This window comes from Sylvia atricapilla, chromosome 3 (assembly GCF_009819655.1).
Source record: "Sylvia atricapilla isolate bSylAtr1 chromosome 3, bSylAtr1.pri, whole genome shotgun sequence".
NCBI classification, from domain to species: domain Eukaryota; kingdom Metazoa; phylum Chordata; class Aves; order Passeriformes; family Sylviidae; genus Sylvia; species Sylvia atricapilla.
The window spans coordinates 88,703,359-88,718,732 of NC_089142.1; the positions used below are offsets into that span (position 1 = coordinate 88,703,359).

General features: G+C 38.6%; 1 long non-coding RNA gene across 1 annotated transcript in view; it reads left to right on the plus strand.

Annotated features, from left to right (window-relative positions):
* Window positions 1–1,027: 1,027 nt before the first annotated feature.
* LOC136358476 (uncharacterized) overlaps window positions 1,028–15,374 on the plus strand; it is a 155,681-nt gene continuing 141,334 nt past the window's right edge. The window contains exons 1-2 of the long non-coding RNA XR_010743113.1: window positions 1,028–1,121; window positions 9,538–9,626. This is a non-coding gene — a long non-coding RNA (uncharacterized lncRNA). The remainder of the gene's footprint in view (window positions 1,122–9,537; window positions 9,627–15,374) is intronic.

A 15,374-nucleotide genomic window follows, 5' to 3' on the forward strand; every position in this document is an offset into this window, starting at 1 on the left:
CTCTTCCAGATTTCATGCCTTTCACCTATTCCCATCCTTCCTATCCAGTTTTATAATCATGCTTGGTCATCCCCAAACTGAATTTTTGGGGAAGTGTGTGACTTGCCACTTTGAACAGAAAATCCATCCAGTTTTGTAAACAGTACCTCATAAGGAGTTTGTAGCAGCCTCTGAAATATTCCTGTGTTAATGACAGGACTTCTGGTTTTGAACTTTTATATGTAACTCTGCTTTGTTTGGTAATACTTAACTAGGGATGATTCCTGATAAAAACATTGATTTAACTTTACAACAAGCTTTCCAAGATCTCTTTTTGAATCTCTTTCTGTTGCCGTTCAAAGAATAGTTCAAGTCTCTTTTACAGGTTTTTGTCTTAATATTCTAGTTAATTTATTTAAAACTCATCTCTAATGAGTTTTAAAAAATTAAATATTGGATGTCAGTTGCTTTTGGAATCAAGTAGCTTTTTTTAATGGGATTTATTTCAATGTGTTTTGTATAAACAGTAAGTTTCATTAAATAATTATGAATGTATCACAGAGGAGTAATGCGTTTTATATATTTTTTAAAAAAAGATTTTACATGCTGCCCCAATGCATGTGGATTTCTAGCATCTGAATGAGATGCACGTCCAAGGGTAAGGGCTGGCGTGTGCCACATGTCAGATGTGGTGGGTCATGGCTCTTGTGTGGGCGCTCTGATTGAGCATTGCTGTGCCCCTTCTTCTCCAACAGCAGAGCCTCAAGTGGGAGGACCACAGCCCCAGCTTTCCAGGGGAGCATCCTTCTCCCTGGCCTCTGTGACGGACCCCTTTATCACCTCTAAGGGTATTGCACAGCTGTGCACTCACTGTGTCTGTTGGGTTGAGATCCCACCTTCAGGGTGAGGAGGCAATGCTGCCCTGGAGGTGCATGTGGGCAGCATTACTTGGAGCAAACCATGGCAAGGTGATGAGAATCATAAGTCTTCTCTATGTTACACCAGGTAGGCCTTATAAAGTTTGTAAAGTTCTGCTTTTTTTTTTTTTTTTTCCCATTCTAGGCCCTACAGTGACCTTACCGTTGGCTGATTCCAGAAAGCCACCTCACTATTCAGAAATTTCTCCATCTCCAAAATCAGAGGTAAGGATCAAAGTATCTTGAGACAATGCGATGAAATGTACCATGGTTATTATGATTATACTGCTCACTGTTAGTATCAGAAAAGGAAATAATCTGTTCTTACATTCAGAAAGAATTAAATGCCATGAAACTAGTGGAATTGTAACAATAGCATGAGGAATGCTGGTAAAATACCAGCATGACATGGCTTGAGTTAGAAGTAGTATATTTTTGCCACATGTTAAGAACCACTAACTCTGGTGGCTACTGTAACTTATTAAGAATTGTATAGGAATCTGTTTTCAATATCTGTGAATTAAAAATATCTTGGAATGTAACACTGCAAAATAAAAAGAAAATATATGTCCTGAAATCTGCCTCAATGTCAGTTTTTCACTGTCTAATTTCTGCTGGTTTTTTTTTGTTTGTTTTTTGTTTTCTTTTTTTTTTTTTTAGTTGTTAATTTTTCTTTTTTTCTGTAATTATTATTTTATAAACAATTTCATCATTTTCCTAAAGAACTGGCATTTGTCAGAGGTCACATGCTGAAAATCACCATTGTAGTTATACATCCTTTGTTTTATTTTCAAATATACTATTAAGCATTTCAAGGAGAAGAATTCATCTTTTTGATTTCTGTAGTACAAAATAGTAAGGAAACTTGAAGTGTTTTCTCTGTGCTTCTGCCATGTCTGTGGATTGATTTTTTTCTCATAAATGCTTGAACATCACAGCTGAAAGGATCTGATTAAACATGCTAGACTTTTTACAGTTTCTATGGCCTCTAATTAAAGTGCATTAAACACTTAAAACTCAGCCTAACTAAAGTGGATTGGATGCTTTAAAATAAGTATTATCTTCCATTTTGTAATAAGGAAAGCTGTAGAGCTACAAGTATCATTATGGTCACTTTTCTTCTTGAAGAAGGGAAACAGCTTTAACTCATGGACAACATCGTGTCTGCCCTGTGGTCTTGAAAGCTGAGTGAGAAGAGCAGGATATCACTATTGAATCCAATTTTTAGCTTGGATACAGATTTCTTCTGTGGCTTAGAACAAGTTATTTCTTCCTCATATGTTTTAGCTTACCAGCTATATAAAACCTTTGAGGTGCATGCACTTGCAAAAATGCTTTAAAGAGATGGGGTGAAAGTTTAGAATTTCTTTAAAAGAAGCTTTTGTGAGGTCTCAGCCTGCTTGCATATTTATCAGTGAAAGTTTTGCCATGGACTTAAGTGGCCAGACTTCGGTTAGAATAAATTTCATTTATGTTAGTGACTTTATGTAAGTATTTGTATAAACAAGGCTTTTAGTCTTCCTGACACCTCATTCAAATTAGAACTTGATTCTCCTGAGCTCTACTAAGAAGCAGTCAGGAAATTAGTTAATTGGCCTGATTTTACTCCTTTCATCCACTAAGAACATATATTCTGTCATCCTCAAATGAAATAAAAAAGCTGCTCATGCCTGAAGTGTCACCATATTTAAGTGGTTTGGTCTAAAAGTGGCAAGATCCACAGTTTCTGAATCTGAAAAGAGCATTGACAGTATTCCCTGTTTTTAATAAGGGATTCCGGCCTCAAAAGCATCACTGCCCTTAGATGTGATATGGAGGTAGGAGTTAGTCTGTTTATAGGCTGTATGGGGTTCAGTAGGGCTTGGAGGTTAACTATCCCATCCTGAGAGCACTTTAAGCCTTCCAGCAAGGTGTTCTGGTCAGGAGGAGAGGAACAGCAGGGTGTACTAGCAGCCGTGTCTGCCTCTGAAATTGATACTGCCAGATTGTCTTGACAGGTTCAGCATCTACGTGTGTCTGTGTACCGTGGTGAGCTGATTATCTTCTGGTGATTGATCCTGGGTGTCCCATACATCTTTCTAAGGTTTGTGGTGGGGTAGCCTGTTGCTTTGTAAGGCTCAGGTGGATAGCTTGTGTGGCCAGAGGTTTGGCCATATACACATTTTCCTTAGTTGTTTCCTCACAGTCACTATGCTCAACTTCTCATTGAGCTTACTGTGACCTTTCCTTTAATCTTCTGCAGCTGGCTGAAGCAGAAAGGACCTGAATGATAACAGGCAGAGCCCAGGAGCATGAGGTCTCCTGATGTCCTAATGGCCATGCAAATATTTCATGCAGGAGTGACTTCAAAGTGGCTTTTCTCTAGACTGTACATCAGTGCAGCTGTACCTGAGAGGACAGTTCCATCAGAGAGCAGGCTTGTCTGTGTACTTCTGTCAAAGTCTACAGCTGCATGTTCCAGGTAGACATTTAGGTATGTGGCATCCTCCAGCATCCTCCAGTTATGATCCAGTGGAAGAGACTAATCTAGATGCAAAAACAAGTATCCCAGCAAGCCCAAACTTTTCTCAAACCACGAGGTGTTCAGTGGCTCTTAAAGACAGGAGCAATATTGCTGGGTGGTTTGTATATAGTAGTAATGCTTAGCAGCAAATCATCAAGTGGACAGATGGAGGCAGAGTAAGAAAACTTGCAAGTACAGTATTCTGATTTGGGAAATTTTATCTTCATTGTCAGGAAAAAAAACTCTCCTAGATGGACTTAACAGCATAAAAGCACTGTAATTTTAGCAATGTTATTTTGGATGTCAGAACTTCAAAACCTAAAATGATATGAGGTGTTGGAACAAATGTGTATGCAGAGTTTGGTCTTCGTGGCTTCACAGAATTACTCACACTTCCTTTATTTAAAAAAACAACCACATTTCTCACATCTTAAAAGTGACAGTCCTACAGTGAAAAGCAGAACTAAGTGTTTCTTGAACACACTGCTCCTGATGCAGGGGTTAAAGTGTTCACAGCTCAAAGGAAATTGCATAGTGGCTAAAAGCTACCTGGGGAAGGCCAGCTCTGAGGCAACTGAGAGTTTTCTATTCAGTGGTCTTAACACTCTTACTCTAAAACAACTTATTTAATTGTTACTACTAGAGATGAACTGCCAGATGAAGCAGTTCTTTTATAATTGGAATTGGCTGAATTGCTTTTCGTGGTTGGAACTGAACTAGAGAAATGGTCAAAAACATTTGAATGGTCTTGGCACGTTTGGTACTGTGTAACTACTGACAAAATGTAAACAATTACATGGTAACTAGAAAGATGCATGCCAGGTTAGTAGAGTGCGAATGCCTTGGCAAATTAGACTAATGACTGCATGGGACACATTCTGGTACAGCTCCCACCAGTCATATGAGCATGTTTGATGGGAATATGATGTGTCCGGAAACTTGAGCAAACAGAGTCTGAACCAAGTGCTCATCCTGTTAATAGAAAACACTCCCAGAGTCATATTATCCTGATCCACCTTTCTGTGTGTTCATGCATCCTGTTTTCTGAGCCAAGAAGCTGCAATGACCAGTCCCTTGCAGTCAGTTGTTCAAAGACAGGATAAACATGTGTTTAGAGGAATTTACAGAAGCTATCAGGTGCTCAATACTTTTGATTTAATGATCATTTTGTGAAAATCTAACCCAGGGCTAAGTCTACCAAAGAATTTCTGTGTTCTAATGCACCCAGTAGAATTTATCCAGAAAAGATGTGTCTATACTGTGTCCAGGACCATGACTGGGTACCTTGGGAGGGAATGAACAGAAAAACTCTGCACATACCAAGGAAGAAACTGTTAGGGGGTAGGAGTTTTTTGGAGGAAAGGTAGGACTTAGCTCACTTCACCATTTTCTGCATTCAGGTTGCAGTTCAGGCTTTATCTCAAGGTCCTCAGCCATGAACTGATACAGCTTGGTGCAGCATGACTAACTGTCTTCTGTATTTTTCCAATGTAGAAACAGCTTCCCAAAGCATTTTAGCCTGTTTTAGATCCTCCCATCAGCTTCTAAAAGTACCTTCTTTTCAAAAATGGCAATTCATAGCTTACTGTCCTTTTCTATAAGTTGTCTCTGTTCTCCTTGAAATAAATCTCTCCTGTCTTTCCTTAAGTGTCTTGGAGTGGTTACAAAGACACCAGCCTCCCAGTTCAGTGACATTATGGATTCTGATGTACTATGTAATTTCTTTGCTCTACAGAGTCTCCAACTGTTGTCTCAACAACCAGCATCGTTCTTTTTTTGCAGCACTGATATTTTTCAGCTCTGCAAATTCTTACATTTTATAGAATGATGAAAGGTCCACATAATCAGCCAGTATAACAATTTATACAACATAATCCATGGGAATATACATAATGAGAAGGGAAAACTTTAGTCTTGTTTATGGTCTTTTATGGTTATGTGCTGAAGCACTGTAACTGGTTTTAGATACTTGCTTAAAAAATTGTCTAAATCTTGAGCTGTGTAAGAAAATTGATGGTAGGCTTGCAAAATAAGTCCCACAGTATGAAGTTGAGATTAATTCAATCATATTAATTCCAGGAAGTTTAAAGTGACCTCTTTTTGTCTGCAATAGAGAGAAAATGAAAAAGAGATGATATTTGATTATTTTTATTAGTGAAGAAAGCAAGCAAGAAAGCAAGAGGTGACTTGAAGCATTGTGAGAAAAAACTTAGAATTATATATCAGGGAAAAGTTTATAAACATAAGAACTCATAGCCAAGGAAACCAGCTGCCAAATGAAGCTTTGGAATCAGCATGGCTGAAGATATTCAGGGCTCAGCTAGACATCCATCTATCAAAAAAGGATGAAGAAATCAGTCCAGCCACAATGTAGGGATAATACAAGAGGGTTTCCTGCCAAATTTCTACCCCAAATAGTGTATGATTTAGTTGGAATGGAAAAGGAAAGCACTTTGGCTTGCTAGTTCTTTCATGGGTATAATATTAAAAACACAAATTCTTCTGCCTTTTCAAAATATTGCTAGCAACTTAAAAACCAAAATTTTCTTTATTATAACTGGAGTGTGTAGTTTCTGAGTGTGTAGGTTTTGCTCTAGTTTCAGACACACTGACGCTAGCTTACAGTGTTTTTATATTTTTTAATTGAAAATTTTGATATCTTTAGCATAAAAAATCTCTTGGAATGATAAATTGTTTCACAATATCTTTTTCTTTTCACAGCAATTTTCCAGATGTAGTCAGATTACTCACACCAAGCCTGAGGAAAAACTGTCAGTAAGGTATTTATTTTTTGCAGGCTTAATTAGATGTATGAAGGCTGGTAAGGCTGGAGGGTTAGGATAATGAGGGTATAAAGGCATGATTAGCTTTTTACCTCTATGTCACAACTTCAAATACAGGCCAAGAGGGATATTTCCCATTCACTACTTCTGAGTTCAGATGGGTGGCAATGATCTACTTCTAGTGGGAAGGCAGGCAACACTCATATAGTGGAGAGTTCAAGACTGAGCTGAGCTGGCAGGATAAGACTACTGCTCATCAAAAGCTGGGCTTCAGATTTTTAAGCATATTTTAACATTCAAGTAGTTGCCTCTTGCAATTTTGAAATGTTTGAAAGCAATCACCTTGAGCTGAAGTAAGCGGAGTTTAAATAGCTAAGCTCTTTACAGAGGGCTAAGTATACATTTATCTGGAAGACTGAACACCTTCAAAACTGTAACCTAGCACCCTCAGCAAGTTTTCCATGGAACTCTGGTTCACCACTTTTCCATGCAGCCTGAGTAAGTGAGTAAGTGTCTGATTTCCCCATTGTTTATCCCAGCACATGCCATAAAGGAGAAGATGGATGGTGCTTCGCTGGCTTTCAAGTGCTCTGCTGCAAGCGTAGTCTCCTTTCAGGGCAATATCTTCCAAAGCATTAGTCATATCAGAGACACTAGCCTGGCACAGAGATGAAGCAGATACAGTTTTAAAGAGGCTGTTTCAGAAATAGAATTAGATTTAAATAACAAATGAATCTTCAGGCTGCTTACTGAGTTTCTACAGATGTAATGCAGAGTTCAATATTTTCAAGCCATAAATACCTTGCATTCCCTAATTTATACTGTAAAAATTAGTGCTAATTTCTAAGATATGCTGTAGAGTTGATCAAGGCTAGTTCTCAAAAGCAAGTCTGCCATGTTATCACTGCATTATGAAAATGTGTCACATGATGTGGGGAAGGGAAGTATGAATATCTGCTATCTGATGTATACGACTGAAAAGCGAAATCACAGAGTGAAATCATCAAGCCACATTAGCCAAAGAGAACAGATAAGTAAGGGTATAACACTAGAACTGTAAACAATCAAACAGAGATTACAACTGTGTGGAATTGTGCATGTTTTTTAGAAGTGAACTAAAATATTGAAAGCAGAAAATTTTAAAAATTTAGCACTGCTTATCACAGAAAATCTTCAAAATGCTCTATGGATAGGATAATAATCATTAATGTGTATTAAAAGAATGCTATTTTTGTGTGTCACTCGAAACTTCTCTACAAATGACACAATTTAGAAGCAAGGAAATGAATTGACCTGGGCTCTGGTTTAGCTCAGGTACATGTGTGCATTTTCTGCTCTTCCACTCAGCTTCTTTCCACAGCTGTGATGGCATCCCCAGCTGTGTGCCACAGCTCTCACTGCTGTCCTCCCAGCCTGCCTGGCACCCAGCGCACCCTTCTCAACCAACCCAGAAAGCAGCTCATGCATGTGCTGATGGTCTCCCCTCTCTTCCCTTTTGAATGTTTCTGTGAAACTGCATGTGCTTGAGTTTGTAAAGATGGAATTCAGATAAAACCCTAGGAACACTCACCATCAGAAAACTTCCCTTTATATGTGTCAGAGTCTCTATTTGCTGTGTTCCTTCCCCCTCCACTCTTGGGAAACCACGATCACAGGAAGCGTGCACCATTTCCTCCCAAGAGACTCATTGCTGCTCTCAGTATCTTACATTAACCTAGAATCTGCTCCTTCAGTGTGCATGCACTTTCAGCTGCTCAAAATGTGAGACTGACCTGTAAATTTTAAGTCACTGAAATAGGACATTTTGGTAGAGGAAATAGTCAAATCAGGCTATCACAAAACAAGAGCTTTCATAGTTGACTGTTCAGGCAGTGCTGCTGACTGCTGAGCTAGCTCTTAGTAAGAATGTGCAAGTTGTGCTATTTTTACTTGCTACTTTTCTAGTACTGGACTTGTTTGGAATAATTTATTCTTGCATACAGAGGTATATATCTAGCAGCATGTATTAAGAGGAATTTTCTGTAGGAAACAGAATTGTCACAAGATTTCACTGATGAGGAAAAGAGAATACCTTGCTGAAGGAAGCTTTGAATGGACTTTAGAAAAAAGGCCCAAATACGTTTGACATTCCCATCAAAATACTTACATTTTTGGCTGTGAAAGCACACTTCATTACCTTGTCATGCCACTTCGTAACTTCTTGTTAACTTGTTGTACTTTACCCACTCATCTAGTTCAGTGGTTTTTATTCTCTGGTTTTCAGCCATTACTCTTTCCCCATTTTCAAACTTTGCAGTTTGCACACAGACACCATCTGGCTTCACCCCCGGGGTTTCTGAGACAAGGGCAATCTAGTTAGCCTTGTGAAATCCAAACCCCAGGCAAAACAAAAACTGTAGAAAACTTCCACAAGACAGGCTTTGTCACTTCTCTGTGAGGGGCAACTCCATTACCCAGAGAAGCTGTTAGAACTGAAATCACATCTTAAGCACTAACTTATCTTCTCAACCATCCTACTCTTTCCCCCAAACTTTTCCTTTCAATTTACTGGAATTACTGCCAGTCTTTTCTGGTCAAGAGAAAGTTTGACCACTGTGTGTATAATTACAGGACTTCAGAGTAGAACATCATGTAAGAAACTGTAAAATGCTTGGAGTAAAGTAGATTAAGAACAGATTTGCAAAAGAAATTAGGAAGTCATTCTAGTGTTCTTTTCTGTTCTAAATAACATAGTGAAAATAAATCTCTCAGGCAAGATTCTGGACAAAGACTTTCCTTTGAAAAGAGACCACAAGATTCCTGGTCTTCTTAGCGGAGAAAACAGAAAGAATTGGTCTTGGTTTGGGACTCTCAAAATACTGATTCTTTTGAACAATGTGGACAAGCACAGAATGTTGTCCAATGAATTCATCCTCGAACAGAAAGAAACCAAATTTCTGTGTGCCCTGACTGTCTCACAGGAGCAGAAAAAGAAAAGAACGCTTCCTTTTCTCATTTATGTTTGCTATGTTCCAAAGTTTCTGAAGGAATTTATTTGGGCAAGGCATTTTGATGCATACATCTGTTTTGCCCTGAGAAATTATGATCCAGTTGCACAGTTCAGTGGTTTTGAGCCAGATATTCTTTTATTTCAGGCCTTGGGAATCTAAAGTCAGTAGGCAAATGCATATCCCTATAGGTGCATTTCACTAGTGATGGCCAAAGACTGAAGACTGAGGTGAGTTCTCCACAGTAACACAGCCACCCCAACTTCTAACCTTCTTCTTGTAACCACCCAACTTCTAGATTTCTGTTTTTCATTGTGGTATTCTGTTGTCTCTCCTGACTCAATAGTTACTCCTGTGTGTCTTCACAGGAAGAACACACATCACAGTCCTGCTCTGACAACATAGGCTCAGGGATATGAAGAAAAGCAATTTTTCCATTATGGTAAACTGCAAAAAGGTAAAAATACAATCAGGCCCTTCTCTGTTTGGTAGTCAGAGGATTGAAGTGTGTGGAACAGTAGCTGGGTACAGTGATACAGATGTTAACTTCTAATCTTGTTAAATGTCCTGAGAAGAGCAGCATATATTGCTGTCTGCCCTCAATAGGACCCAGGCTGCATGATATTTAGATGATAAAAGACTCTCATGTAAGAAGTAGGTAGCATATTCAACACGCTCTTTTTGCTTTACAAGTGTTCCCCAGTGAAAACCACAATTTCTCTTTGGTTTGATGAGCATGACGTGATGGCATTGGTCGGTTTACCTTTTGAAATGATTGAAAAATAGAAGTAGACTGTGCACTGATTGCAGGGAGCAATTTCTGATACCAATTATTTTGAATTTTGAAGTCTAGAACTAGGTTTTTGTTATATTTTGAGATTTCTTCCAAAATGGTGGCCTCTTCAGTCAATAGAGAAAAGTCTTGCCAGTGTTCTTGTGTCAGCTAACATGCTCAGTTATTTATAAACAATCTTAGAAGGGTGACTTTTAAAGGATGTGAGATATAAATCAGCAATCTCTATTTCTAATCACAGTGGATACACAGGTACCTTTTGAACAGTAATGAAGAAGTATGGGGCTGGAGACTACAAATATTTGAAGAAATTTCGATGTTAATTAAAAAAAATCCAAGGTATTTAAGATGTGGCTAATAATAATAGCAGGCATTATCTGTTTCTCCCAGCATGTGGCATGAAAGTAGTGTGGTCACAGAGCTATGCATTATTTACATGGTGTCAACATGCCAGCAAGTGGTATGGCAGAGAGCCAGATTAAATCACTTCTGATTTTAAATAAAGCACACTGAAAAATAGCATTGTGTCACACTTGAGGACACTGGAATCTGGCAAATCAGCAGTACCTTGGTGTGTCAAGCTCATTTAGATGGCTTCTTCCCTTCCTGAATGGTCACAGAATCAAAATCAAAGTTCAAGGAAACTGTATAAAGTTGTTTTTTATTTCCTTCCAAAGCAGAAGATTGTACCCAGGAAACAGACACTTTTTGTTTGCTTTCTATAAGAGTGTGTCAGAAGGTCACTGCCCTAATGCAGGAATGTTTGCTCCTGAGAATGAGCAACCACTCCATGGTGCATATTTGCCATTGAGCTTTGTTTCCTCTGTAAATGGCAAATGTGGTATGATTACTTAAATCCATTAGTTTTTTGCAGAATCTACTGAAACAGGTCCACCATCTCAAACAGGAAGTGTATTTTTAAGAGGCAATCATATTATTTAGAATAGGTGTTTTAAGGGTTTGAGGTGTTGCAAGTAAATCTTGAGTGCTGTTCTCAACCATTGCTTTTGCACCAGCTCTGATTTCTGTATCACCCCTAGAGCTGGTTCACCTTGCCAGCTGGTAGGAAACCAATCCAGCAAAATAAAAACATGGACAGCTTTCTGTTTAATAATCCAATTACATTCATTGAGGAGCCATGTGAAAATCAGAAAGTGGAAGGGAAGGAATGGGCCTGCATGTCAGGGAAGAAAGGATTTAAGGGATAAGAAAGGATATAAGAAAGGAGCAGAACTGTTTGATGAATTTTACCATATTGGGAAAGCTCACCCTAAAATATTTAATGAACAGGGAGAGAGATTTTAGAAGATTAAAAGAAGCATCCAAAATACCGGGATTCATTTTGCCTTGTCACCATAATACCCTTTTTATGAAGCTAGAACTATGTAGGCTCATAAAAACCCTTTGCTTTTTTTATTTTAAAGTATAATGCAACCATTGGAGTCTGTGCACATTTCTTTCAAGTTAAATGCTTAGTTCAACATTCTACTTCCATTTCCTGGTAGAAAATGTTTTATATGAAAGCAAATTTAACCTTCCAGAAGGGTTCATTTACTGTTACATTTGGTATCAGCTTTCCAAAAAATGCAGTCTGCAGTTTGGCGTATTATAGATTCTGGTTTTAATATTGGTTTAGGACAAAAAGTCATATGGCATCAGAAATAAAATATTGCAACAGAATTCTCTCTGTACATGAATGCACCCCATGAGCGGGTGGTTTAAAGTCAGTTTGATCACTTAAAGCCAAGACATGGGCTCAAGCTATCCATGAACCAGCTGGTAACAAATAACACATTCAACTCTCAGTCACAGGAAACTGTTAGGTTGCCTTTTTATAGACAACTACAGCTCTACAGCTCCTGAAGCACAAGGGAATATCATACAGACTTGGAAAGAAGTGAACACCTCCCATATGCACATAAAGAAGGGTAATAAAGATGAAAGGCCAGAACTGAGCTTTAATTTCTATTTTTCTTCTTTTGATTTATCATCTGCTCCTGCACTGCTACAATTTTCTTTGGCCTGAAGTTAGGGAGAAGACGCTTGAATTGCTTAGTTTGATCAAATCAGTCAAACTTAGGCTTCCCTCTCAGCCAGTGTAACAGATGCTAAACATGAAATTTTAGAGTACATTCTTGCTTTCTTTATGTCTTTATTGTGCATTCATTTCTGAAGTGCTGATTGCTGTAACAATCCCCTGCAGTGGGCAGTTCCTGGCCGTGGGTTGCTGTAGGCATGGTGAGATGGGCACTGAGTTGCTAGAGCTGTATCAAGGTACTGGAGCAAGGGCTGACTGCTTGGGCACAGGGTCATATGAACATACCTGAGTCCCTTTTGGGACCTTAGCAGCTTCTCTGCATGTGCTTCAGGACTATCTCTGTCGTCAGGCTTGCTCAGGAGTCGCTGCACCATGGTTCATCACCATGAACGGGTATATTCTGGGAGTTATCCTCCACAGGAATTCTTCTGTCATTAACCACTTCTTACAGAAGAAAAGGGCCTTCAGACAGGCCTGGCCATGAGTGAGACAGTAAAGGCTAATCCTCTATGCTGCTGAGCCTCAGCTTCTAATAAAGGACTCAGGACTTGTAAGCGTAAAGCTTCAAAGTAAGTACAGATTTGCAGAGGGAGGGCAGATAAGGGAGTTGTAGGCCACCCATCAAGACCACCTGGTCTTAATATATAGTAGCAGTCAGCCTTTGTGCCACTCAGTCTTTCCATATCCTACCCCTCTTTCAGGGAGTGAGATTTCCAAGAATGCTGCTGGCAATGTATGAGTCAAAGTTGGGTGCACTACAGTCTGTCAGTCATGCACAAGGGTTTTTGTCACCCCTGGACTTGCAGCAGCTGAATCTGACAGTGATGGTCAGAAGCTGAACCTTAGTCAAATAACACTTACGATATTTAATATCTGATGATTGCATGCCCAATACTTTGAAGATGGAAAGATCTGCAAAAATGCAGACTATTATTTTATCTGGAAATGTGCTCTGTGGCATCCCAAAGAGTATTCACATTTCTTATTCCTTTTTTGTACATATGCAGTTCTCATGAACTTTCATCTATGAATCCGTATGGGAATAATTTCCCTGTGAGAAGGTGGCTTCCATTCTCTCCTGAAAAAAAGCTGCGTAAAAATCACAGAAAGCTACAGAAGAAAGTACCAATCTTTGTTTGAAAGCATTGTGGTCTGTGGAGATGGAAAACAGAACATGGAGTTCCGTCCAAATTTTGTAAGCTTCTAGAAAGATGAATGAATGAGAAACAAATGCAAAAATTTGCTTTTAAAAAAAATAAAATCTTAAAGCCTTGTTGTTTTTACAATGAACATACCTGGCAAAAAGGATTATCTTAAATATCAATGTTTAAATAGGTAGTGCTATTCCCAGTATTTCTTGTTTTTCACCTTGATTAGTGTTACTCCTCAGTTGCTGACAATTAAGTTATCAGCCACTGGAGCAAGTTAGGAACAGGAGGAGGGAACTTACCTTTTCTTGAAGTCTGAAACTGAGAGGGGATTTTATGCCTTAGCAAAAAATGCACACACAGCTGGGTGAAATTATATTGTTGTGCTACATGAAATATCCTATGTGGTCCTTCCTAGCTTTAAAAGCCATAATATAATTTCACAAATACCTTACAAAGAACTCGTAGAAACAGTGATAACCAGAGCAGTAATCTGAATGCATCTCCTGATTCAGGGTTGATTATGCCCAAGTATGAAAAAAAATTACAGACTGTAACGTTTCTACATGTTTCTGCCACAACAACTCATATTACTAGCACTATTTGACAATATTGGAAATTTGGTTTTGAGGACTAAAGAGACCCCCTCCTCTTCTCCAAAGAGCAGAAATTGCTTTAGTTCATGAAAGAGTGTATAAACAAGTAAGCATGCAGGCTGCTGCTTCTTGACCTGATCTATTGCAGTCAATAAAATCAATAAACTAGACTCACTCAGTGAAATAAAAGACATCATATGATGAAAATCTGAGGACACTTCTCATTATTGTACCTGATTTTTTAAACCTAAGCTTTAATTTTCTTCTCCTTGTAGGATAATCTAGCACACTGTTTAAAAGAAGATTTTTTCCCTACAGCAGTCCTGAGTTGAGAACAGTTGTTTTTGCCCCCTCCAGATTCCCAGACTTTTGGGGCATCAGGCACTGCAGAAACCTAAATTCAGTGGGGCAGCTGAAAGTTTGGTAAAGATGTGCCTGACTGAACATCTGGACATGAGAAGAAATAGTTCTTCAGTGCCGAGTGGGTTTGGCAGCACAGCTAGGGCTGCATAGTGGGATGTCCTAGATAATCCTAGAAGAGCTGAGAAAAACATGGTGGTATAGCTCTTCAACCATTTCAGGGAAAGCTGATGATTTTGTATCCAAAATGGATACGCATAGTTCCAGAGGGAGTCTTTTAGGTTTTAGATTGTAGTCAGTGGCTAGTTACCTTTGTGTCTGTGTCTAAACTCCCTTAGTGGCCATCTTCTTCTATATTAAGTATGTTGTGCCTAAATAAATATCTCAGCTATCTCTCAGGTGGAGGGCTGTCATCAAGGCTTGCTTCAGCCAAAGACACTGTGTCACTCAGACAATATGAAAGAACACAGAGGAAATATGATAGTTTGTCATATAGAAGCACTCAGATTCCTTTATCAAGCAGTCTTTTCTGGTCTTAAATTTCATAAACTTATAACCTGAACTGATTTAAATAAGTTCAGCTTTCTCTTGTTACTGTGTTTTGTGCTTTTCTGAGATGATTGGAAAATATGGATGCTGAAAAAGAAGAGAGACCTCTAACTGATCTTAAGTTTTTCAAATACATCATCCTTTAAACAAACCCCACAACCTAGTTTGCCATAATGGTTCAAGCATCAACAGTCGCTAATCTGTTTTCCATGAAATGGCCATGGTAAAATATAGGTGTGTATATTTAATGCTTTGACTCCATTAATCTAAAAGAACAATTTGGGGTTGTTTTGGTTGAAGTAACTCATCCATTTTAGTCCCCTAAGGACTAGCTGTGTAGTTTTCTACCAAAAAGTATAACAATATAAAATAAATTTAAAAAGTCTCTAAACATTTAAAAGATTCTGAACTAGACTATGTTTCCATTTATCCGGGGGATTCTCAAAAGTAATTTTTGAGCTGCATGGCAAGGAAACTGGGAAGAGCTTGAACTGCTAGTGTTCCCTTTGGTGTGTGGATACACAGAACAGTTTTCCTGTCTCACAAGTATTCTGTTGATTTTGAAATTTTAGGCCTGGCATGGGACTCAGTGAATATATGAGTGACTTAAGAAACAAACAAACGTATTTCATTTTAATGGTGACCCCTTTTTTCTTTTTTTAACCTTTTAATAGAAACTAAATTAAGTTTCAACAGGAGAAGATGCTTTCAACCACAAACC